A 25,620-nucleotide genomic window follows, 5' to 3' on the forward strand; every position below is an offset into this window, starting at 1 on the left:
TTATATATGAAAAAAATAATATTAATTTAAAAATACAACTTCTTCAGCAGAGAACTTGCAGCACTAACTTCTGCCACTTTATATAACATCATGTCCATAGGACTGTGTCTGATTTCTTGATGCCCTGAATTTAGCTGAATGTGGCCTGGGTGTAAGTCCTATTTTAATGCACACTTGGTTGGATTATTGCTGTTGTCTCTATCGGCCTTAAAAAGCTATAGGGCAAAGAACACCTGAAATATGTTCTCCTATTTATGAGTTGTCAAAACATTTGGATCTTAGCAAATGACAATATGTTTTGTGTTAAAGCTTATGATCTAAATATAAAGCATCTAGATGGAAAATAAATACAATTGGTTAATTCTAACCAGGGAATGTTTGCTCGATAGTTTGCATGGGAGAAACAAAAAAACAAAGCAAAACAAAACAACAACAAAACCACCAAAAAACCCCCAAAGTTATGAATTTCAAGGAGAAGGATTATTTTCTTTTTAAATCTACTTAATGCAGTATCCTTCCTCCCAAAGGGAATGAGTCATTATAAGACCTTCTCTTGACTAAGTATAGTTAATTGTCACTCTAAAAATTACACTGTTGTTTATGTATTTCTCATTAGAATCTGATTACACTCCATTTGCCTAGACAGGCAATAGTAGCAACCAATATTCATCTGTGAAACTCTAAAAGAGCTAATTACCCAGAGCTTAGACTAATTGTCAGCATAAAGGACAAGAGAACGGGGCTTTGAAGTAGAAAGCACTACGAGAAACTGCCAGTCGTTCAAACATAGCCACTTGGATATGTAGATTGACAAGATTTCATTAGCATGTAAAGCTTTTACTGGGCAGAAAGCCACCCTGGTTAAAAAATTAAATGAGGAAATGAAAATATAGAAAATCAATTTGTAAAGACTCAGGTGGGGAAACAAAGTAATTAATGACAGGGATTAAAAGTAGCAAGAAAAGAAAATGTTACTTGCTGGAGTAGTAGCAGGATCAAATGCACTAAAAGGGCACTTTACGTAAATATTAGGAGGAAAAGCAAGGAAGGATCTTACCTCAAGTACACATGAAATACGATAGGTAAACAGTACAACAGATTTCTGGTATTTGGAACAAACAGATTATGTATCCATGTGAGAGAGAGGGAGAAAAAATTCACCTGCAGGAAAGCTAGAACACCAAGTGCTGCTGAAATCAAACTTAGAGAACCTGTCTTCAGCTGCTAATAACACATTTTCCTAGGTCATGTGTAATCCTAGAAGAATATTGTCAAAGTTGCATCAGTTTTGAAAACTTTGAAAGGACTTGTTGAATAATGAAGTGTTATTCTTAACCATAGCAAAGAGATTGCTAATTTTGGATCTTATTAGCAAAAATTAGAGGTCAAAATACAATTAAAATCTGTCAACACAGCAGCCAAGAAAGGAGTTACTATAGTTCTTCTCCTAGGAAGTTTGTGTCTTTGTTTCCTCTTTTCTTTTGAAAACTGTGATTCCAAGGGCTACAGACAACTATGTTCACATAACAGCCATTGATTCCTTCAAAGCTTCCCAGTCAATACAGCAATAACACTTTGATTTAAAAGAACTTCCATTATACAAAATTAACATTACACAGATTAAAAACTGACTCGCTGTTTGATCTCCAGATGTTATTGTTAATGAAAAGACATAAACAAAAGAAGCTATTGTAATGATTTTTTCCCCCAGAAACTTGTTTTTGTGCTTAATATTTTAATCAATGATCTAGACAACATAAAATATTATGGCAAAGTTTGCAGATGGTAGTAAATACTGCAGAGCATGTACTGCTTTTGCCAGTGAGTCTGAATCATCTCATTGAGAGCCACAATCCAACAAAAAAAGTCAAATTAAAAAGTCCAAATACAATGAATTACACACGGCATCTGGCAACATTAGCTGTATGTATAGAGTAGGAAACTTGGGATCAGAAAGCTCCACGATGTTATGTATATAGAAGTAAACTGCACAGGGCAAGAATCCAGGCTCAGCACTGGCAGTCTGCTTTGGTCTGTAGTTTAATGACTACCTACCACATGGTATCATTGCATGACACACCTTCAGACAATACTGAACATGCAAACTCACACCACCATGTTCTAAGGCCAGGGAATAACTGTGCACACTAGGCAGACCAAATGTGGCCACCTTGAAGGGGCGTAGAAGGAAGTTTAGCCATGTTCCTGTAACACAAAGTGTCACTTGACCACAGGGTCAAGTTAGAAGAGTCAGGGTTGGGGAAGAGTCATGTGTAGGTAGTATGGAGATGTGTCTCTGCAGTCTGCAGGAGGACATGAGCACTGTATTGCCCTGAGCATGTTCATTTCATTTACAGCTCTTCATTAAGACAATGAATGTATTAAAATCTTGTATGTCTGGGCTTCAGCTGGTTGGCTGTCACAGTATGGAAAGACTTTCTGCTGCACAATAGCCCAATTGTACTTTGTGAGTAGAGGGTTACTCTGACACACTAGAAATTAGGTGGAATATTGGTGGGAAGCACTCATTTTCTGTAATTACATGGAGAATCTTTCTTTTCAGATACTTGTCTTCTACAGCTTTCTCACACAGTGAATGAAGTGGCAAAGAATTTAATGAACCTATAAATGGGAAATAATTTGCTCCCAAGTCAGGGGTACTCTGTCTTCCTTTGAAGAACAGGGCAATGGTTTTCTCTTAGGATCATCTGGCAGTATGGCACCAGCACAGATTAAAGAAGAAGCCAGCCCCTACCAGGCCTTTGGTCAACTTCAGCTCCTCCATTTCTTTGAGCATAGCGTGCAAAGCTCTGTCTCCTGTGAAATAAGACAAATTCTGCTGGGATTGCTGAAGATGACAAAAATGTCATTGGGCTGGCTCTTTGTGGCTGTGCCTTGAGAAAATGTAATAGTGCATGGCACGTGGTATATCTGTAATCTATTGCTTCAATATGGCCTTGAGTCCTGAAATAATGAAAGACTGCAAAACTTCCTAATAAATGTATCGTGAATGTATCTGAAGTGTTATTTCCCAAGAGCGTCCTGAACAGATGGGGCAGATGCTGCAATTGTCGTAGGAACAAATTTAACGTTGCATACATGAAAAAAAGACATTGCAAAACTTGTGCAGAAGCAGCAGCTTGCATATTTTGTTTCCTTGGATGATGGCATTGCACAAACTTTGGGTGAATTGTTTATGGTAATCTTCTTCTCCAGCATTTAATAATAAAATATTTGTATAATTAACTTGCATGAGTTCATGTTTTCTCCTTACTATTAAAAAAAAATAGGGAAAATAATGAGTTATGGCCCTAGCTATGAGCTCTAATGGCCTCTGTATGTATGTATATTTGTGCCCACACACAGGAAAACTTGATACTCAGCTGAATTTTTCTATGCTTTAAAAAAATGACATAGGCTTGAACTGGCTTGATGGCCTTTGAAACAGCAAATTAATCTTAACTTGTGGAGACAGGCATAATGTCAGTGAAACCATGCCAACTTTCCCTTCCTGCAGTACATGAATATATAGATAGAAAAATAGGGTAATTTGTAAAGTTTCTTTTTACTAGTAACCTTGAAAATAAAAGGGAAATGAGAATTCATACCTGAATTTAGGATTTTGCCATGGTCTGAAACAGACTACTGGATTTTCCTGGTAGCCGTTTTTATATAAAAGCAAATAAGAACACAGATTATACTGGTATGGGCTCAAGTTATTTCACTCCATACACCCTTCCCTTGTAGGAAATTCCCAAACCGATTTTAGGCTAGAGACAAAGGTGCCGCACGGCACAGAGATTGCATATGCCAGGTTTCTAGTGACACATAAATCGAACGAATTCCTGAAATCCCAGTGTTTGAAATTCACGTGTGGAGACACATGAGGGCACCACTGGGCGGGGGATGGCTGCTGGTGGAAAGTGGACGTGTGCTGGCCCCTCCTGTGGGCTAGCTCGTAGGACTCTCCTGGATTCCATGGCTGGTGGGCAGCTTCAGGACAAGCCCCTGAGGTACCGCTGGTGCAGCAGGGAAGGTGAGAATGGAGCCTAGAAACACGGATCTTATGTTCTGTTAAAAGATTTGACAGATAAACTGACAATTTTCAGCAAAATTCAGCATAATTTCCGAATATAAATTTAGAAATTTATAAAATACGTACAGTTCTATTCAAACATCTTGTTTAAATGGTAAACCCCCCTTTAGTCCTTGTGGTACATTTGTAGTAAAAATGAATAATACAAATAAGACCAAAAATCCCTGCAAATATTAAAGAGTTAATGGTATTTAACTTTGTATTGTCTTCTCATCAGTTTTCTAGGCTGCACCTTTCCAAGTAGGATAACATTGACTAAGCCTCATTAAGCTGATTGAGAAATAATCTTTTACAGAAAAATGAAAAATTAATGATCCATACTGCAGGATCAATAACCCACTTCAGAATGTACATTGATAAACTATTGCTACTAAAAAATATTCTAAATTTGGTATGCAAAATGAACAAGATGGGGACAAGTGCTGGCTAGGCACTTAGGAAGGCATGAAATTCATACAGGGAAGAGTTGGTGAAGAAAGGGTGCTCTTGGCACTGAGCCACTACTCAGTGAGTCAGCATGAAATTGCCATCGCAACAAAAACAAATCACATTGAGGGATTCATTGGCAAAAATTCTATATGTAAGTCACCATTAATTATTCTACTTCCTTCATTACTTCTGAGGTTTGGCTAGTCTACAGTGTCCTATTGTGGATGTTTCATTGAAATGACTGGAGGAGAGCAACAAGAATGATACGAATTTGAGAAAATGTGGCAATTCAAATCAAAAAGTAATGTCTGAAGGGCAAATAAAACTCATTATAGCTTTAGATGCATATGTAAAAGATTGTCAGAAATAGGATAATATCAGTCATCCTCCACAATCAAAAGAGGAAGACAAAATTTAATCAGGTTAATTTGCAGAAAAAGGGACTTGCTCAAAGCCAGTCAATTGGCACATGAAGTTGCCTGAAGAGAATACACACCTCATGGATGGTTTTTAAAAGCTGGGTAAAAACTCGTGTTTGATTTGGCCTGAAATATATTTAATTCTGCTTCTGGGCATAGATGCTTAATAGAAGGCCTCAGGAGATCCTGCATTTTATGGTATCAGCTGTGCTCTCATTGATGGAACTTCCTGTTGAGGCTTTTTGCATATTTAACAACTTCTTTAGTTCTGCTTTCTCTCATTTAATGAAGATTAAAAACAATGTGCCAGGGAAAAAACAAGCTACAATCTCATTTATTTTCTTTCACAAAATTGCCATTCACCAAAATCAAAATCATACAAAAGGAGGTAAGGAATAGAGATGTTGCTGTTGCTGCTTCTGGTCACCTAGGGGCTACCAAAATCAGCACTGGATTATGCTGGAGCAGCAGCAGAGTTTTATATTTTATTTTTCCGCCCTTTTCAAAGCCATTGTATCCTCCTACAAACTGGGGGAGGGTGCTTACTCTACCTGGTGGCATCCTCAGCTAGGCTCCAGCTTGGCTTTGTGTTTACTCCATTTATTCTATTTCCCTGTCAAAGTAGAACAATATTGCCATAATTTTTTTCATTGGGTATATTCAAACACATTTAACCATGGGGTCGCCTTGAACAGACTGGTTAGAACTGGTTTCCAATTAGCCTTAAAATAATAATTTGTCACTCTGCTCATTAGTTAAATTAAAAAAAAAAAAAAAAAAAAAAAAAGGTTTTTCTTTTTGTCTCTTTTTTTCAGCCTCCTAACACCAAAAGGATGTGGCTAAGTTGAAAGGGTTACTTTTCTTCTCAAAATGTAACACATTTTTCAGTAGCAGTTCAGTTACTGATCCTTGTGAAAGACCTCAGGGACAGTCTAAAGGAATTTAGTTGAAATTGAAGTGCGGCTGCTTTCTGATTTATTTCCTGCTCCACCACCCTTACATTGGGATGCTGCAGTGGTTAAGACCCATCGACAATGGGGCAGCTGTGGCCTCACCCCTGGATGTTGCCTTGCTTTCTGGAGACCCTGTTCAGGGACCTGAGCTGCCTGGAAATGAATTGTGGGGTTTGCCAGACGAGCTGCAGCCCGCTGCCAGCAGGCAGAGTAGGGGTTCGCTGGGATCGTGGGGGCCAGGGGTCGCTGGGGATGCCCGGCCGGAGCGGGCAGCGCTCCGACAGCTCCGCTGCACCGCACCTTTAGCTTCACCTGGCACAGGAGCACAAGCGCAGTTTGATGGGCTGGAGGCAAACCGGGAATCACTGCAGCCGCCCGTCTTTTTGGATGGGGAATATTCCATGTTTGTTAGGGGAAGGTGCCAGCCCTCATTCCAGGGACAGCGGGCTCTGGGAGAACGGGGGCAGAGGGGTACTGGGGGCCTGCGCTGGCTGCTGCGGGCGGGGGGAAGAGAGCCCATTTTGCCTGTGAACAACACTTCACAGGAACAGAAACTGCTCACGAATTCGGGTCAAAATGCGGGAAGAATAAGCCTTGGGAGCCAAGCCAGGCGTTTGTTTCCTGCAGAAAATCGTCCACGGTAACGGGTGACACGCCATAGCTCCAGCAGTCAAAAGGAAGCCGAACAACACGACGCAAACCCAGGATTTTGGCGGCTCTGCAGCACAGCCCGCCCGCCGCTTCCCCCCGTTGTTTTGCGGAGGAAACGCTCCGGGCCGTTCCGGGCTCCAGGCAAAGCACCGCGGGCCGGCCCGCACCCCGCCAGAGCCCCGGCCCCCGCGCTGCTGCCGCCGCCGCTGCCCCTTCCCCGGCCCCGGCGGCGGCAGGACGGCGCGGGCTGCGGCGGGCGGGCCCGGCCCCGGGGCGGTGCGAGCGGCGCTCGGCCCCGGCAGGGAGGGGCCGGACCGCCCCTACGCGAGGAGCCGCCGCCGTCGCGGTCGCGGCGGGAGAGGTGACAAGCCGCCGCTGCGCGGAGCCGCCTCCGCCCGGCTGGGAGAAGCGGGTGTACCCCGCTCCGCGCTCCGCTCCGAGGTAAGGCAGCCGCCCGCGCCGCCGCCACTTCTTCCCGCGCCGCCGCCAGCCCGCCCCCGCTCCGGGCGGCTGCGGGGCCACGGCGCGGGGACAGCCCGTGTCCTCTCGCCGCGGGGCCGGGCCGCGCGGGGACGCGGCGGGACTTCGGATTGCCCGGCGCCCCGGGGAGGAGTCGCGGCAGCGGTGCCGCCGGCCCCGGGAGAGCCTGGCGGCCGCGGCGGCCCGCGGCGCCTCCCTGCGCGGGGAGCTGCCGCCGCTGCCCGTCCCGCCGCACCTGGACCCGCCGTGCCCCCGCTGCCGCCGCCAAGGGCGCGGGAAGGCGCCCCGAGCCCCGCGGCGGTTCGGTGCCGCTGCCCCCGCCGCTCGCCTCCCCTCCGCTTCCCTGGGGAAGCCGCCGCGGCGTGGGACGGGGCGAGAGGCGGCGGGCGCTGCTGCCGGGCCGCCGCGTCTGGTTCAGCGGTGATTTATGGTTTTGTTAACTCAGCATTTGGCACGGCGTGCGAGCGGGGAGAGCGGCGAGCGGGAGTCATAACTTTGTGTTACTTCTGGAAGGGAAAGGGAAAGGGCCCCGTGGGGCCGTGGCCGCCCCGGCGGCTTCCTCCAGATCCTCCCTCCCCGCTCCATGCTCGCCCGCTTCATCCCTGCGCCGGGGGCTCGCTGCAGTCAGAGGGGAATAGCGCTGGGTAGGTTCGCGGGGGGGACACGACACAGGACTGTCACCCGTGAAGGTGAGTGTGACAGAGGGGGAAAAACTGTCAGAAATTAAATGTTTTTCTTACTTCTGGTTTTGTTGGGACACCCTATATATTTATTCCTTGTAGTACATGTGTATTTGTCTGCATATGCACAGAATATGCACACGTATATTTTTGAACTATGAGAACATTGCCTATAGGCTTCTGTTTCCAGATGTTTTGTTTTCTGTTTTGTTTTCTGGGCATATTTACATTTCTGCTGGGAGGGAAACAGACAGCAGTAATGTGCCTGAATATGTATTTGAGCAGTAGCAAGGAATAACTTGTGTGCCTTTAATTCAGCTGCAGAGGATATCCATGTGGGATTAATATACTTAAGTGATCGTGTCACACTGACGTATCTTGTTCAGACTTGTAGATTTTTAAAGCAGTGTGGACTTGTAGGTAGTAGCGGAAGTGTAATTAATTTTAGACATGTGACTTGGCCTAGTGCTTATGATTTTAACGTGGTATTCGTACCTTGGTAAATATGCATCGATTTAGCCATCTGTCCTCTATTTTCCCTTCGTGTGTGCACGTACCACAATGTGCGAATGAAAAAGGTACCTGTGGTAAGCTTTAGGGCCAAATACATATTTCAACTCTTCTGGGAAATGCTCTAAAGTTACTCTCAAGGACTAGAGGAAAGCGCCTTTCATACAGTTTCTGAGTGTATTTAAAGTTAAAAAAATACTTGTTCCGGCATCAATTATGTCAATTTGTAGCTTGTATTTGGCACTGATACTATTTGCATTTGTTGAGTACAGTTGATACTGCTGCTGGAAGGGATGTAGTTTTTCCCACTGTGGACAAGGCTCTTTTGTGCGGTGTCAACCTCATGCTTTTAGAGGATGCATGAGCCCCTGGGTAGAAACAGCCCTGTGGTTTCTCTCTCCAGTGATAAGGTGGTGGTGGGGTGCCAGCTCCAGTGTGGCTCATTGGAGATCCGAGCAACAGAACTTCTGCCACAGGCTGGAGCTCCCAGTTGGGGCACGCCAGTCTTCAGCACTTGCCATAGTTGCAGGCATATGCAATGGCTTATCTGCATGTCAGTGAAAACTAGAATAGCAGTGGGCCACCCTGATGATTTGTACAGTGTGGGGGTCCGTCTGTCCGTCCGTGCAAGGTAAGCTGCAGGCTGGTGCCTGTTTTCCTGCAGCTGAAGAGATGGGCTGTTTTGTTGTGGCATCCCTGCCATCACCGCAGGAGTGGTACCTATCTGCACTGTGTAGGTGGGTGGACGATATAATGGGGGTCACTTCAACATATCTTCTCCTCTGAAACTTAACTCGTCTATTATTTATGGCCCTCTCTCTGAAGAAAGGCTTGGGTTTAGTCAACAGCAACCCTGCCAAGATCTCTAATCTTTGGAATTGGTATGTTTGGGATTGTGATGCTGAAATCTTCATGTGAGCATCATTTTCTTAAATTTGGCTTTTACAGAATAACAGTTGTCATAAGAAGATTAAAAATAAAGTCTACTTGCTGCTAACACTTGGTGGGTGAAATTTTCATCTCTTATACTCCAGATGCTCTGCAGTTTCTCTTCTGGTTGCAGTCTCTAGAATTATACTGTGCAGTACTAAATGCTTTTTCTCCTAACCTAGGGATTCGTCAACTGTGGTAATACCGACCATAGCAAAAGTAGTACAGGAATCCTGCCACCAGTGGCATGTGACTGCTGTCTGGGGAACCTTCTTGGTTTTGCTTTTCCTTGGGTTAAAAGCTTGGTTACAAGACACTGGAGAAAGTTCTGTTAACTTTTTGTCCTGATTTATGGCAGGGAGAAAGAAAACATGTATTAAATTGGTATTCCCATTGCTGCTTGATGGTGTTAGATTTTTTGCATCCTCTGGGTAGCTCTTGGAATCTCAGCTACACTATATGATTATTTCACTCCTTATGCTGCCAAGTAGAATTATATAGCCTAATTTATTTAGATTTGGCATGTTCTCACCCAAAGTCATGCCATGCTAGGTGAATGAACAGTTTTCTTGTTTATATTGCCTTCACTCCCCACTCCCCTTTTAATAGGCCCTCACAGATCTTACTATAGTTCTACTTGAACATTTCTGAATTTTGTTGAATCTGGCAATAAAAATAGAAATAAAGAACTATGAATCACATTAAACTTGTTATCAAAGAAGGTATTTTCATGCTGTCAGTTACCAGGGCAGAAATCTCACTTCTCATGGCTCCAGCCAGTCCTACAATCACATTTACTGCTCTTCTATAAATTTTTTTTTCTGACAGTTTATTGTTAGCTCTCTGTGGCTGAAGTACTCAGGACAGATGTGAACACATTGCCTTCATCTTTGAAGAATTACAAAGTCACTTAATTGGCTTCCAGATCACACTGTATCTTTCTTCATAGCCCTCTATCATAATTCAGACACTTCCATTCTACTTATTATTCCTTTCCAGATGTCTTTTAACAGTCGAATCTTTGCTGGATCACTTTTCCCCTGATGAATTATTATTTATTTTCTCAGAGGCACCTAAGAAATAAAATGACTGATGGATTATTCTTTTCCCCTCCCATTACCTTTCTTCAATATTCTCCCACGTTCATTTGCAAGTAGAGCTACTTAGAAAGTGTTCATTAAAATGTCATTGAAATGAAAGTCAAGGCAGAGTGTTAATAAAAAATGCTTTTCAGTTTCAAGTCACTCATTTCTCATGAATAAACCTTCAAAAACAAAAACAATCTCTTTCTTTTCTACTGCTGATACTTTCTTTCCCTGTGCATTTTGCTGTCTTGATCATTGTGGTTGGATTATTTGTGGTAACTGCATTTGACACAATTGATTGGCTTTAGGCTTAGAGAAACACAGTATCAAAACACTCAACTAGCTTTGGAATAAAAATATATGGCTCAATCAACTACAGGTATGAAGAAAGAGTAGACCTCTTCAAAAATCTGAAAGTGCTGAAGAACTCAGCAGTTTATCTTGCCTTGCAGCTGCATGCCCCCATGTTGTGCTCACGTTGGGTCACTGGTGGCAGTGATGACTGTCAGGGGCTGTTCCTCTGCAGAGCCCAAGGTAGCCCTGCTGCTGCCCAGTGTTGGAGCCTCAGGGAGCTGTAAGATAGTGGGTAGGTGTTTGAGCACTGTGAGGATGCAGCCTGGAAGATGGGAGGATGATGGTATCATGCTGTGTTCCTAGGGAAAGGCATAGCGCGTTCTGGAGTAATCGGATTTCCTAGATGGGAATGCTTCATGGGCGGCCCATGGAGACGCAGATGACTCTTTGCCTAGATAGAGCTGAGACAGCCATGCTGTTATTGAGTAGCATTTCAGTATGAAAGTATAATGTCAGTGTAAAGTCCAGAAATACTTCTGACCTATGACCAGCTGGGATCATGTATCTTAAAGCAACAAGCCTAGGGTCTGTCTGCGGCTGCAAACCCTTGACAGGGCTTTCCTCTGATCTCCACTGAATTCCAGGTTTAGGTTTAACTTCAGCTATTCCTCCTTGCTTGGGTGGTGCTGCAGTTGTTTGTGCTGAATGTTAAATAGGTCTGTTGTGTTTTCACATTGGCAGAATTTGAGACTGTTGCTGGCTAGTTCACCTGGTGGTTTGACACTGATGTTAAAAAGTAGTGTATGGGTAATTGAGCTTTGTAGGTCTCTACAGGGGAAGGAAGAGGTGATGTGGAAGCACCTTTCTATTGCTGCCTTTTCTCCATTGCTTCTAGTTTATCCAGGAGGGATGCAAACTAGATTTTTGTGGGCCCTTTTGAGGTATCCCCCCTAGTGAGAGACAAATATTTCATGCCTCATGGTATCAAAAAGGAGGTCTGTGAGGTTGAGTTTATATCATGCCATACCTCCTGTGAAAAGAGGTAGTTTGAAGTATGGGAAGATCCATGTCCTTGCTCTAGTTTGATGTCCCTGGTCTGTACCATTAGGCTTACTGAAGTGAGCCAATAATTGGTTTTGTTGCTTATCTTTTCTAGGAATGGGAGATTTGGCACTAACCAGTGGTTGCTCAGGACAGTATATCCACAATGAACTCATTTCCTCAGCAGTGGTAGGACTGTTACATTTTCAAGGAGGAAGAAGACTTCCAAGTATTTTGTTAATGATTTCAGACTGGAAGTAGCATGGTTGAATTCACAGGTCTCAGAGGAAAAAGAGACACCCTGTTTTAAGATTAGATGATGCCTAAATGTGGTTGGCTTGAGCTGTGTAAACCGTCTGTTGGTGGATATGGGCGAGGCATGATTTTGTTTCCTAAAAGGGCTTTCCAACTGTACACAAGGTTTTCATGAAGGGGAGTATTTCCCTGCTGTGCCGTTTGTCTGTGTGGATGTCATAGGTCTTAAGCATGGAAAGCCTTAGCATAGGTTTTGATGCATTAGTTATTTCAGCATTTATTGGCCATTTCTTCATTTGAGATTTTCTGTCCTTTGCCTGTGGTGAGATACTGATAGATAACATCAAAGAGTTTTTTGGGTATGCTACTGGAGCAGTGTTTGTCAGGAGTTGACTGTGGTTTTGGTCATTGCTGATGTACGGGTCCCTGAGCCCTCAGGTCCTTGCCCTGGTGGTGTTGATGAGATCTGTGAGATTTTGGAGTTTCTCAGTCCTTATTCTGCTTAGGCTTTCTCTGGCTTCTGGGAAGCTGGCCATGCTTTCACTTCCTTGAATGAGGCAATGCTCTTTCCATAACTGCAGTAGTGTTGCTATATCCATAATGCTCAACTTCTTTGTCAAGTGTTAGGTTAAAAATATGATCAGCTTTGAAGGTTGGTCCAGGTGTGATCTGTAAAAGTGCCAAGAGGATTATGTGGAACTGGCTTTTCTTAAAAAACACAAGGTGCTAAGGTTTGGGGATTTTATCATGGTCAACCTTGTGTCAAAATATCTGCTGAAAGTCTCAAGCTTCGTAATTCTGGGACGTTCTGCTACCTTCCATTGCAAGGTATTAATGTTGATCTTCCTAAAGCTGTTTCTTGATTGTAATCTTTGAGTGAATAAATCTTAGCTTTGGCTTTTCAGGTTAATGAAATCTAATAAAGATGCTTTAATATAAGCACCTTGGATTTCATATTTGCAGAACAGGTGAACAAAGTGCTTCTTGGTGTCTGCTTGTCTTGGACGATGTATTGTGAGGAGCGGGGAAAAAAGACATGGGATTTATATCCCATCTAGAGAGAGCTTTGGGTGATGCAATGTATATAATGTATTTCACTCTCAGGATTGTGTATGGTCTGTTGGCAGTTAGAGGTAGGTCTTACATTACTCAAGTCATTAACTTAATTTCATAATGCTTTGTGCTTTTTGCTTCCTGTTCATAGTGGAGTGTATTTCTTCTGCTACTTGTAGCTACCAGAAAGTATCTGATTTCTCTGGTTCTTTCCCTCTAATTCCTTGGAAAACCCAGTCCAGTTTGTACCATGGCAGATGAAGTGTGCCATGTCATTTGGATTGCTAGGGTCCCACAAGAGAGGTGTGTGATTTGTCTTGGAGGGACAAGCTGTTGAAACCTGGGAATGCTTAGACCTGGATGTGCCTCCTTTGGGAGCCGTGGTGAGTGTGGACAGGAAGGATGAAGGCAGGGTAATGTTAAGATTAAGGCACATTCCATCAGAAGATGGTGTTGGTGGTTTCAGACAGTAATTTTTTATTTTAAAATAACCTGTCCTTGCTGTTGTGAGTTAGAGGAAGGAAGAAGAAAAATCTGTCCACTTCCTGAGCTGTAAAGGGGCCACTTGACTAATGGTGTGGCAATAACTGGAGGCAAGAGCTGGGTGGATCTCAATACTCCTCCCTCACAAACCAGCAGAAGAGTTTGGTCATCTGAATTCTGGTGATGGCCCTGGGGCTGCCAGGAGGATTACTACAGCACTCTTCTTGCTTTCTGGAGAGCTTACACCATTCTTCTTCACAAATTTCAAAGACGTCTGAAGTATTTTTTCTTACGTGGTACAAGTAGTTCCTAAGCCTCTAGAGCTGGTCTCCACTGCTGCTGAGTCCCTGGTGGAGTCTGCTCCTGGAAACAAACTGGGATGGGGGAAAATGTCATTAGTGCAGAACTGTGCAGAAAGCTTTTAGGATTGAGATAATGAATTTTCTAAACAGGAGGAATAATTGAAACTGCTGTAGTTCCACTTTGCTTACTCTGGCAAGATTTTGTCAGCAGGTTCTTCGTTATTTGTTGATTTCCAATTTAATTTCTAATAGACTGAAAAAGGGACCAGAATGAATGGATATCCATAAAGGTTAGAATTTTTTTATTTGACCTTCCCCCCACCTTTTTTTTTTTTTTTTTTTAAATAGCTGCCAATACTCTTGAAGTTACATTGTCTCAAAAAGAAATCTTTGGAGATGACCATAACTGGAAACAGCTGGATAAAATTTGAGGGTTTTTAAGGACCCATAAAGAACTCCTATAGAAAATAAGCACTGGTAACTTCATTTTTTTCTTGTTAGGTAGCTTGATTTTAGATACCTTTGTAAAATAGAAGTACATTAAATATGCAAACTATCTGAGAGTACTGAAATAGAAAGATCTGAAATTCTGTGGACATTTCTGTACAGGATGCAGAGCGTTTAACATATCCCTTCTGTCAGCAGTACAAAGAGAAATCAAAAGAAGCAAATGCAAAACATCTGAGTAGTAGTTACTTGTATATGCAGCCAGTAGTAGAGGGAAGAGAAAAGCAGAAGTCTTTCTAGTTCATCCAGCGTTAATTAAGCACATGGTCACGGCTTTTGTCAAGGCAGTACTTCTAGCTCAGATGAAGTTCCATTGCCATGTCTTATTCCAGTGAAAAGTTACTTTTATGAGTAGGGGTCTAGGTTGAGGGAGCTGGGCATATTTGCTTGGATGAAAACGGACAGTCCAGTAGCTGTTACAGCTATTGGAGCATGATTATAAAAATAGTAGGACCAAACTGTACTTAATAGTGCCAGGTGACACCAAGGGAGAGTGACAACCAATTGTTTCTTTAGAGAGTCAGATTGGACGTTGGAAAAATCTTGTTACTAGGAGAGCAGTGCAGCACACCAGCAGGTTGTCCAGAGGAGCAAGTAGATGTAAGGACTCATCAAGGCAAAGCCACAAAGCCATGCTGGCCCAGTTTGCTCTTGATGATAGTTTTCTTTTGAGGCAGAAGCTGGACTAGGTAAGAAAGCCCCTTCAGTTTCTTACAATCAAAGTTTCTAGGAGAATGCCTGCACCCCCCCCCCCCCCCTTTCCTTCTCAAATGAAGAATTTTTTAGACAGCTTTGGACTGAGGTGACCAGCTACTGTGGGATGCTTGGTGGTAGATTCAGTGTACTATACTTAGATTGGTATTGTTCATCTAAGTATTTATGACCTGAGGACCAGCAAAATATTTTTGTCAACAGGTTTCTTTTGTTCTTACCTGTCCCTGAAGGAAGGACAGACAGAACTCTTTGATGGTTAATACAATCCTGCCCAAACAGGCAAATCTCTCCTTCTGGGTCTGCTGAAGATAGCTTTGGGGGATGTGGTGGCATTACAGTTGTGAAAAGGGTAGGTGGTCTGCAGTGAAATTTAGCTTAAAATATTAAGTTTATAAGACTGCACACCCCACAGCAAAACACCTGTGCAATCTTTATCTTACACTTTTTCCCTGCATTCCCCTTTCCTTAGTAGGACTACCTTTAAGTAAGCCAAAGGTAGCAGACAGGATATCTTCTAATCTTATTGTGGCTCTACTATTATGTCTTAATGGTTGTATTTTATCCTTATTAGAACTGATATGAGGGGGAACAGCCAAATGGATGGTTTTGTCAATTTATAACATTTTTTTTTGAGAGAGAGGAGAGCTGGAGAAAAATACAGAATGGGTGAAGTAGTTGTTAGAAAGCTGGATGCTATCCCTTTATAAACTTTTCCCTACGAAAAAAACTTTCCATTCCGTCTTTGGGTCTCTGGTGAATGAAGTCCTGTATACACTTTGATTTTTGAGGCTTTTTTTCCTGTAATTTGCTTCATTTTTCTGCTGGTGGGATTAAATATTGACATGTGCTACTTGAAACATACTGTTTTCAGAGGTCATGCTGTTGGATGCCATTTTATCCCACACAGTGCTTCTCCTAGAGGACCTTGTTTCTTGCCCTGCATTACTCATACTTGCTTACTTATTTTTTTCTATGTGAAAACAATTCTTGTTTCTCTTTGTGTTAACAGCTACTTATTTCTTGATTTCTGTTACATGACATTTGGGAAAACTGAACATTCATGTTCATGTATATAGTATTTTGTGGCAGAGCAATTAGGCAAAGATCCACATGTAATGTTTAAAAGCATTATACAACAAAGTGTTCCTGACACTTCACAGTAATCAGAAAACAAGCTGAAACAAAGCAACCTCTTTTGAGGTGCAAATGGAAATTTAGTGCAAAACTCATGACTGAATGCATCTAAGTCTAATGTTTAAAGAAAAGCTTGCCTAAGTGAACACAAACTCATAGACTTCACAAAACAGAGCTGCCTGTTAACCAAAAGACTAGTTGCTTGCCAACAGTTCACTTGGCATAGCTTTCTCCTACCTGTCATCCATACTTCACAGAAAGAAATAAAACCCTGCACTTACATACTTCAGGCCCTCTCTTCTTGCCAAAGTAATGCTTTTTTAATTATATGGAGTCCTCTGCTCTTACATGTGTGGGTTATTACTTGCTGTAAAAGGGTGAGGGATTGAAAGCTGCTCTTACTGATTAAAAAAAAAAAACAAAAATTATCCAATTGGCTTTCATTTTCTGTGAAGTTTCCTGGAGCCTATTTTCTCTGCTTACAGTGGAGATTGCTTGCTGATTTTGCTGCATGCCCCTGAGCATCTATCCTACAGAGTCAGGCTGTTAAGAGGCAGCTTGTAGGAAAATGGGAGGCAGCATCACCTCTTAAATTAGGTTGTTTTACACCTGTATTGCAGTAGTGTGCAAAAACAATAGCATAATTTTAATGAATTAGAAAGAGCAAGTTGAATTATTTTTCTGCTAATTGAAGATGGGAAAATTCAAAATGTAGCTTAGTTTCAGTGGCATTTTTTTCTCTTTGGGTTTATAATGGATTAATAAATTAGAACTTTTGATTTAAAGGATAATTAGAGAGTTCTCATTACATCACTCATTTAAAGATGTATTATTTGGAGCCATTGCTTGAATTTTATGCAGGATTTCAAATATATTTGAGGCTGATAACTGAATCTTAATAGATTTAAAAAATACTGGTCTTGCATGCAGAAAACTTACTTGGAATACATGTCTCCTATAGTGCTATGAAGTACTAATTTTAGTAATTTATGAAGTTTTTGGAGGACAACTCTTGCTTCTGTATCTTCCCAATATGTTGGAAATCCCCAAGAAAAGTGGCAGAAGTTTAGTATATGCATCCTCCACTACATTCCTTGAAACGCAAGAGGGTTTTCCTATGCCAATGTGACTTTGTGGCTGTGGTTAGTACTTCTTATGAAAAGGTGATTTATCAAATGGTTTCCTCCTGTTGTGGGTTTGAATAGGAACTACTCCAAATCTGAGGCCAGAACAATGGGTATGGAGGAAATTAGTCATGGAGGGGTCTGAGGAGGAAGGAGCAGGTTTTTATCAGTGATGGAAGAACTTCCCAGTACATGGGGGTCTCACTAAAGATGATTTATGCATCAGTGGGTAGTGCTGGATTACACTTTAGCATTGTTTCCAATTGAGTATTAAAAACCTAAACGTGCAACACTCACTTTCTGCTTAATTTGACACATTTGGGAAGTTTTTTTCCTAACCACATGGATTTGCAATACATTTTTATGAAGGCTTAAGCATTTGGTATTTATTTCAGCTGAAGTCGAAGGCTCGGGAGGCTTCCATCAGGTAAGTCCCTGGCCGTGGCATGTATTGTACAAACTAGGGGGACATGAAGTCAGATCGCAGAGAGAGATTTCCCCTGCATTTATGATATATGTTTCTGGCTTAAATAGTGCTTGTACTTTTACACTGTGATTCCTTGTGATTCATAAAACATATTCTTGATAGAGTTCAGCAGCTGATGATAAAGGGCTTTTGCTTTGTATATAACCATTTTACATTCTGCTGGAAGATTTGGGAAGATCTGTTCTGATAGGAATATTTCTGAGGAAATGGTTGCATTTTTGGATGGGTACAAGTATCTAAATATATGGCATCTAAAATGGCACTAGACAATTTTATATCTGGGACATGTGTGTGGGACTGGCAAATATAAGACATATCAGTAACCCAGTGCTTCCAGCAATGGCTACTAAAGGCCAACAGAAATTCCCTAGGGCATGTAGAAGAAACTATATATCTGGGCTTGGATGATTAAAATTTCAATTTTAATGTTTTAATACTTCTGTAATTTGGTATTTCAGATGAGCAAACTGAAAATGGCTTTTTATTCAGCTGTCATGAAGAAAAACAGTATCACTTTCCTGAAAAAACTTTTGCATAAGTCAGTGTTCTAAGAGTAAGGCAATGTAGGTGGTTTGCCAATTTATTTTACTGAGCTTATTATTTTGCCAGTTTATAGTATCCGCCTTACAGAGTCAGCAACATAATAGTTCTTTTAACAACCTTCCCTCTCCCCAGATATGTCCCCCTCCAAAACGAAAATCAAGAGGAGAATCCCAGTTCAACTCTTCTTAGGTTAATTTGGTGCCCATCAGTTGTTCAGAGGAGGAAAGCGTGAGTGAGTGCAAAGATTCAGACAGAGGGGAAAAAAAAAAGCTGGAACATGTTCAGCATAGCTTAGAGAACAAGCTTATGTAGCTTATATAGCAACATAGCTGGAACATGCTTATGGCAAGCTGAGGATTTACACCAAAGCTGTAACTGTACATTGTCAAAATACATGTGTCCTTTAGCTCTATGCTAATGTCTTCAGTTATTTGAACTGAATGTGAAAATCTAAAGTGCTGTCCAGTGTATGTAACTGAAATATCTAAATATTTATGTTCATAATAAGGCTTCTTCTGTAGTAAGATTTCATCTCCTGCATGTTTAATGAAGGACATGATAAAAGAAGCCTAAGGATGACCATCTCAGGTAACCAATACAGAAACACAGATGCTTTTAGGGTATGATGGAATCTCTTAAAATAGCTACTTTGGGATAGGATGAATCACAGCCCACAAATGCCTATTTCTCTTCAGTGACTATAAAGAGAGAGGGGGAGTAGAGTGACTCAGTGAAATGTGGTTGTTTATATTTGGTCAAATGTATTTCAAGCTAAGTGCATAAGGCTACAATCCCGAGGCAGCTCAGCTCTCCATGGCACCTGGTGTATGTGTCTCAAACATTCAGTTACAAAAGCCTGGTTGGAGGGAACTGCAGTTCTTCTCTGGCTGATGCCTTCATCACCCTTCCCAACTGGAACCACCCTCTAAAGGAATTGTGCACATGTACTTAGTTTTCATCCTGATGGGAAATTGGTGTCATCTTAAAATAAAGTCAGGATGCAGACTGGATGTGTGCCTGAACCCATGTGTTTGGATCTCACAATTTAGACATGGCTTAAACTCCTTGTGCAAGCAGCGGAAGGAGAGAGAGCATTTGGAAAGCCTCCAGGAGCCACCTTAATTTTGGTAAGATTGATTCCTGACATGTAACTTGAATATGTACTTGCTTCTGTGGAGTGTTTCCATTTTATATTTCTCTCAGCATATATATGATATGAAAATAGAATAGTCTGTTTTCCTTTCTGTGCACAATCTTCAGTTTTTCTGGGTTAGGGAGATGTTGGGATGTCTGGGAGGTAGGAAGTTAAAACAGTTGAAAAGCCAGACTTAAAAAGTTATTGTGATGAGCCTATTTTTAAAACAAAGATTAGACCTGTCCTTTCAGAACCTGTTCCCCGTTAGTAACTTGGAATTTTGATATTACTCTTTACATTTTTAACTTAATAATGATTTCCACCATCCCTTTAACCCCAGTATGGAGATTGAGGTATTTTGCAAAAGCTGGCATCAGTGATATTATGCATGAGTGCCTAGTTTTAAAATCTTGGCAGCTGCTTTGACTTTTCTTTATGTTGTCATTCAGACCATAGCTACCAAAGCTGAATTTTGCTCGTAGTAACAGTTGTGGGAAGTTACTAAGGGAAGAGTCTATTACTGACACAGGAAATAGTTTTGCAGTTCTTTTTGTCATTGCCAAACTTACCAAAACGTCACTGTTGCCATAGGTCATCTAGGCACAGCTCAAAATCATCAATCTGCTGCAAATGAATATCACATAAATTGCTTGGTGACTTCAGTGCTAGTGTTACATATGTTCCACTCTTCTTGCAAAACTCCCTTTAAATTGAAAGTTTTGTTGTTTCTGGAATTAGACCTAATTGCTGTGATTCAAGAGTAAAGAAGAAAAAATAACTGTGTGGGTTCTGCATTTTTCATTTCTCCTCCTCTTTATTAGTTCCAAAATAGTTCACTTTTCTCCAAAAGTTGTATCAAGACCATTAAGAAAATTGTGTGTAATAGTCACTGATAGAAGCATTTTTTCCCTTGATTCATTAATTACAGAAGCATATCAGGCAGAGCAGATGGCATTTTTTGAGTTGGAAATTTACCTTTGTTGTTCTTTGTTGAGTTTGACATGTGAATTTCTCAGCTTCTCTAAGATGATACTGTTTTGCAATTAAATATATAATATGGTTGTATAAATCAGGCTGAAAATTGAAATTCTGGCCTTTTTCTTGTAACTGATGTGAAAAATGAATGGGTACATGGGCACATCTCCATTTGAGAACTATTCACTCTTCAATGTACAGAACAATTATTTCAATTTTTTTTTTTTTTTTTTGCAATCCATGAAGTCATGCCTTACTATGGTACTACTCAGGTGCCACTTTTGAGAAAGAGCATATATTTTCTCTTGAGTTTTTTGGTGGGTCTTAGCTAAAGCGTTCACAAATGGGATGTGATGTATTTTCAGCACGCCTCATTGAGTTGAGGGTCTTCTGATCCTTTGTCATGGGAGAATCTATAATATAATAATCCACACGAGGGAGGATCTGGGTGGGTGTGTGGCTGCTAGTTTTGTGTTTGTGGTTCAGCAGTACTAGGAATGCTGTCTGGAAGCACCCGAGCCCTGTTTGCCTGCAGTTAAAGCTCTGCAGTGGCTGAGGAGCAGCTTGTGCACTGTGAGGCAGTGGCACTTGGAATTGGGCTGTGCAGAGAGTGCTGAGCCCGCGCCTTTTCAGGGCTTTGTGTTAGTGACTTGCCTTGGGTTTGTGGCGGGGAAGGGTTGAGGGAACTTGCCAGCTGGAGCGAGCTGATGGCCACAGAAGCTCTGGGTGGGTGCTGCGGTATGAGTGTGCGTGGGTCTGTGGGGAGGGCGGCCGGCTCCTGCTGACTGCTGCTGCCCTTGCTGATTACTCCCCTTGGCTGGCAGGGGCACCATGTTCCTCTGTTTGTAACCTGCTCGACTAGACAAGCCAGACTCTGGCTCTTGCATCTGTTCCTCCCTTTCCCTCTCATCACTGTCTCCCTGTTCTGCCCAGCCTCTCGGTGTGTTTTGGCCCGCCCGACCTTTCTGACAGTCCCCTCTGCAGTGCGCTCCGAAGCGCTTGTCTCACGCACGTCCGTGGGTCATGAGAGCAACAGGCGAGGTTGTCTTCCTGCTGTCAGCTCCAATGTCTGGGCTCTGGCAGATGGGAGCAGCAGTTACAGGGGAAATCCTGCTAATCTCCTGTAACTTGAGCCCATTACATGCTCAGTCGCACTGTGGGGCTGGTGCCTTTCCAGCCACATATGGATGGATGGCTGAAGGAATCAGACGCTTGCTGCAGAACACTTTCTGAGATTTGCACTGTAGGCATCAGAAACAAAAATTAAAAAGATGCTGTGAGTCAGCTGAATATTAGCAGGCTTTAAAGCTTTGTCAAATAGGAAAATATTTTAACGTGCGTAGCAAAACATATAAAAAAACTCGATATATTAAAAAAACACCCTTAAAGACAACATCAAAAAAGCAAGGGATCAGCACTTTGCCAAATTTCAAGGCTGCCCAAACATGGGCAGAGGAGCCAGAGTTCCCCAGTGAGTTACAAGGATGGCTGAGCAATATGTTTTTGTCTAGGTTATCTCAGAAATAGGCAAACTGTGTTTTGGCAGAAAGGTCTATAAATCCTACAGCAGATGTCCAGCATGGAAAATTTTTAACAAGGGCAGCTCAAGTTTGGCAGAGTCAAAAGAATGTGGAAAATCCTGATGAGATGTGCCAAGCCATCTTAATAATGGGTGGAGTTACCACCCTTGTCCTCAGGGTCTCTTGAACCCACCAGGATCAACTATTTGGGTTTTTTGAGGAGGGTTGTTATGGGGTTTTTTTTGTTTGTTTGTTTTTTGTTTTGGGTTTTTGTTTTTGGTTTTTTTTTGTGTTTTTTTTTTTTTTTTAATATAGGGCAGAATATAGAAGAATGGAGGGGGTGATTGAACAGAAAGTAAGGGCTGGCTGGCAGGAGTCTTCTTGGCAGGAACACTTTTCAGCCATGCCTGGAAGAGGAGGGTTTTCACAAATTGTGTGGGACATGGTGGAGCCCAAAGGAGACTTGCTGCTTGCTGGATAGAGGAATAATGGATTTTTGGGAAGCTGTGTTTATAATATGCAAAATAGTCCACAGGAAACAATGGGGCCTTGGGACAGAGCTGCCAGTGAATGAGAGCTTTGTTTTCCTCTTGTCTATTCATATTTCTAAACTTTTAGTGGCATTTTAAACACATTTTACACATTTTTTGTGTAGTGGCTTGAATTGCCTAAACTGCTGCCTAAAGTACTGTTGCACTGCAATCTTTATCCCTTTTTGGATAAAGATTGACTTTCAGCTTAAGCTCCTTTTTGTATTTTTCTTAATTGCAGCTCTTGTTTAACAATCCTTGGCTGCTTTGTTTTTATGTTTTAAAACTTTAGAAAATTTTATAGGAAAACTAGTTGACAGCAGACCTTGTGTCCCAAGCATGTCATGCTGCCCACAGCTTGACTTGAAAATGGTATTGCAGTCCATATGCCAGAACAGTGACACAAATGAACATCAATTGCAAGCGAATTGCATGGAGTTTAGATGCTGCTGATGGGATTTGTCTGCCATGGATATTAATTAAAACACCATCATATAGATTGTGTTTTCGTTGAGAAGCATCCCATACCTGCAGTCCCTAACAACTGGTCTGAAATAATCAAAAAGATGTTATGGTGTATTGCTGTTAAATGCAGACACTGCACATAAGATTATGCAGCATTAAAATGAGAATATTACTGCCTGAATCGGAGTGTGTTTTGGCTGCATGTTAAATTAAGACAGATGGTTTGATTCATTATGGTTCATGTCTCACCTTTACAAACAAAACAGCACCACTGCAGTTTTGCAGTTTCAGAAATGTTGTTTGTGCATGCATTTACGATTAGCAAAAGCTTTGAAGATCCTTGTGCAAGAAATGCTGAAGCTGCTGTTGCAGTAGAGGGAGAGGGAGTTGTTTGTATTTGCTGTGTATGTTATTTCATGGAGCTATCGCTTTGCCTCACCAGTAAAACTCCTTCCCTGTGCGAGGGAAATTCCTGGTTCATTGGTATGGATGCATTGTTTTTACACATTAGAAGTGCCGTGTTGCTGTGTCAATCATCCCGTTAGGATCAGTTTAAGAGCAGTAGGGCTGACGAAGCTGGGTGTGATTGGCTGCCATATGCTGGGAGGGCTCTGTGAGAAGGAAGGGCTGCAGTCTTTCAGCAACAGAGTTTAGGCTGTGTCTGCTTCATCATCTGAGGAAAAATACCCAGATAAGTCACAAGGCTTTCTGAGGAAAAAAAAAAAATCCAAAACATTACAGACTGCTCATCGTTTCGTGTGAGAAGTAGTTACCATGATGCGATGGGGAAGATGTGGCTGTTTGTTTGTATCAGATGTTCCTGTTCACGTTGGGAATGTGTCGAATAGACAGGGCTAAACAAGGTAGGAGGATCGTTGTCTTTTATCGAATGTTTCGAGAGTTTGCTGCAGTATACTGCATACTGTGTGTGTTGCTTGGGGGAGTCGGGGAAACACTGTTTCTCCCGTGATTTGATTCTATTTGGGTGGAATAGGTGGATTTTATGGTAACTTGTTTTCAAAGGGTATTGATTTCCAGTGTAAATAGCTCTCTTCAGAAATAGAACATGAGTATACGCATATTAAAACAAGTAAAAAAAGAAATAGGTCAGTGTGTTTCAGAAGTGCTGCTACCCTAATTGGATTTTTAGCTGGGTTGTTGTCTGGAAGTGCAGCCTAGCTTTAAGAAGGAGAAGGAGTCAACCTGGAAATCTGTGAAGTTTATAGCAGCTATGTTTGAAGATTTAGGTGAATTAGACTGGCTGATCTAAATAATTCCCTATCGGAAGTTTTAACTAAAGCTAAGACTGCCTGTTTTAGATTTGTAGGAGTATACAACAAGATTACAGTATTTTACCCTGTTATGAAAGTATGGGGTTTTTTTGACTGTGCTGTGATTCCTTTGCTCTTCAATGAAAGCCAGGGGAATTTTTCATATAGTAGTTTAGCTTATTGTAGTTTATTGTAGAAAATTGCCCTTTCCAGGTCTTTGTCTAGGCAGCAAAACAGAACCTGTACATGAAAACAAGGTTAATAATATGTGCTGCAATTATCTGATCTTTATACATTTTTAATGAGAGAACACACAGCTAGCAGAATAATTTAATGAGCAGGCTGGCTTTTAGAGCAATGATTTCACTGTGCTAAGGCACATCAACTTTCTTCCAGAGGAGGAGCCTCAGTAAGGAATGGAGAAGATTTATGTAAAATGCTTTAGAGAGAGCAGAAGTCTGTAAAATTCTGGAAGAACAGAGTAGTTTTTAGTTGTTATTATTATTTATTAGATAGGAAGCAAACTTTACCATCAAGTTGCAGGAGGACTCTGAGAACATTTCCTCATCCTGTTATATGCTGAAGCCTTTTCAAGTTTCTCACACTGCCATATGCATTGATGGTGCTCAGTACCTTTCAGGATGTCACCCAGTTAGTGACCCAAATTAGCATGCTGACTTCAGTTGTGTTATAGCAGCATCATTTATATGTACAGTATATCATATAGTTGGGTTTTAATTTTTTTTTTCCCTCTAAGATTACCCAGTAGTGAGACAAGAAGATGTTGTAAGGTTATTTATTTTGTAATAGCCATGTACATTTCATACTTGTGTTCAGCTAGGATGTTGGTAGAAAAAAATAAGTCTATGTACTGAGGAAGACTAAAGATAAATTTCTTAAAGAGAAATTGGGTAGAAGAACCTTTTGCTGCCTAAAAAGAACTTTCAGTGATGTAATTTTGGGGAGAAAGTTTCAAGATTTCCTTTATCCTAGGAATGAGTTACATGAGTTTTAACAGTGTTGTGAACAAGTAGGCCCTTCTAGACCATGGAACAGCTGTGCATTGCCCCTCCCATTTTTTAAGGAGAAGTACAGGACATGTACTCAGAACTCCTGATGTCACCTCCCAGCTCCTCCCTGCTGACTCTGCTCCGGGGTGGTGGACACAACTTTCCTGCTGCCTGGCCTAGTAGTTGCTGGGGACCTGTGGCTGGGTTGTTTACACACACTCAGTTTATGAACCAGTTATTTTTGAATGCTAGTCTTCTAAGTCAAAACAACCTTCTGTCTTCTGAGGATTTCAGGATCTACTTACAAATGAAACATGTGTCAGGATGGAGAGCATTATTATTACAAATCTATAGGGTATGGATATATATGTTTAACTCTCTATCTCTATTGATACTTAAATGTGTTGTTCGTATGCAAACTGTGTTAAGCTGATAATTAGAGGCCAGTAAAATAATCTTTTTCAAGCTATAAAATATTAGACAAATATTTAGTTTTTGCAAATAAAACTGGTTTTGTGCACAGCTTTCAGAGAAAACTTTTCAG

General features: G+C 41.7%; 1 protein-coding gene across 11 annotated transcripts in view; it reads left to right on the forward strand.

Annotated features, from left to right (window-relative positions):
- The first annotated feature begins 6,835 nt into the window (after positions 1-6,835).
- The window catches only part of MBNL2 (muscleblind like splicing regulator 2), a 106,159-nt gene continuing 87,374 nt past the window's right edge, over positions 6,836-25,620 (forward strand). For 8 of the 11 annotated variants that reach the window (XM_041715192.2, XM_041715155.2, XM_041715228.2 and 5 more), the window contains exon 1: positions 6,853-6,989. The gene's annotated coding sequence lies outside the window, so the exon portion shown is untranslated. Of the gene's footprint in view, positions 6,990-19,066; positions 19,298-22,747; positions 23,659-25,620 lie in introns of those variants that run through there. The other 3 variants (XM_072926843.1, XM_030269004.4, XM_030268884.4) reach the window with 3 other exon arrangements.

The sequence above is a fragment of the Taeniopygia guttata genome, chromosome 1 (genome assembly GCF_048771995.1).
Source record: "Taeniopygia guttata chromosome 1, bTaeGut7.mat, whole genome shotgun sequence".
Taxonomy (NCBI): Eukaryota; Metazoa; Chordata; class Aves; order Passeriformes; family Estrildidae; genus Taeniopygia; species Taeniopygia guttata.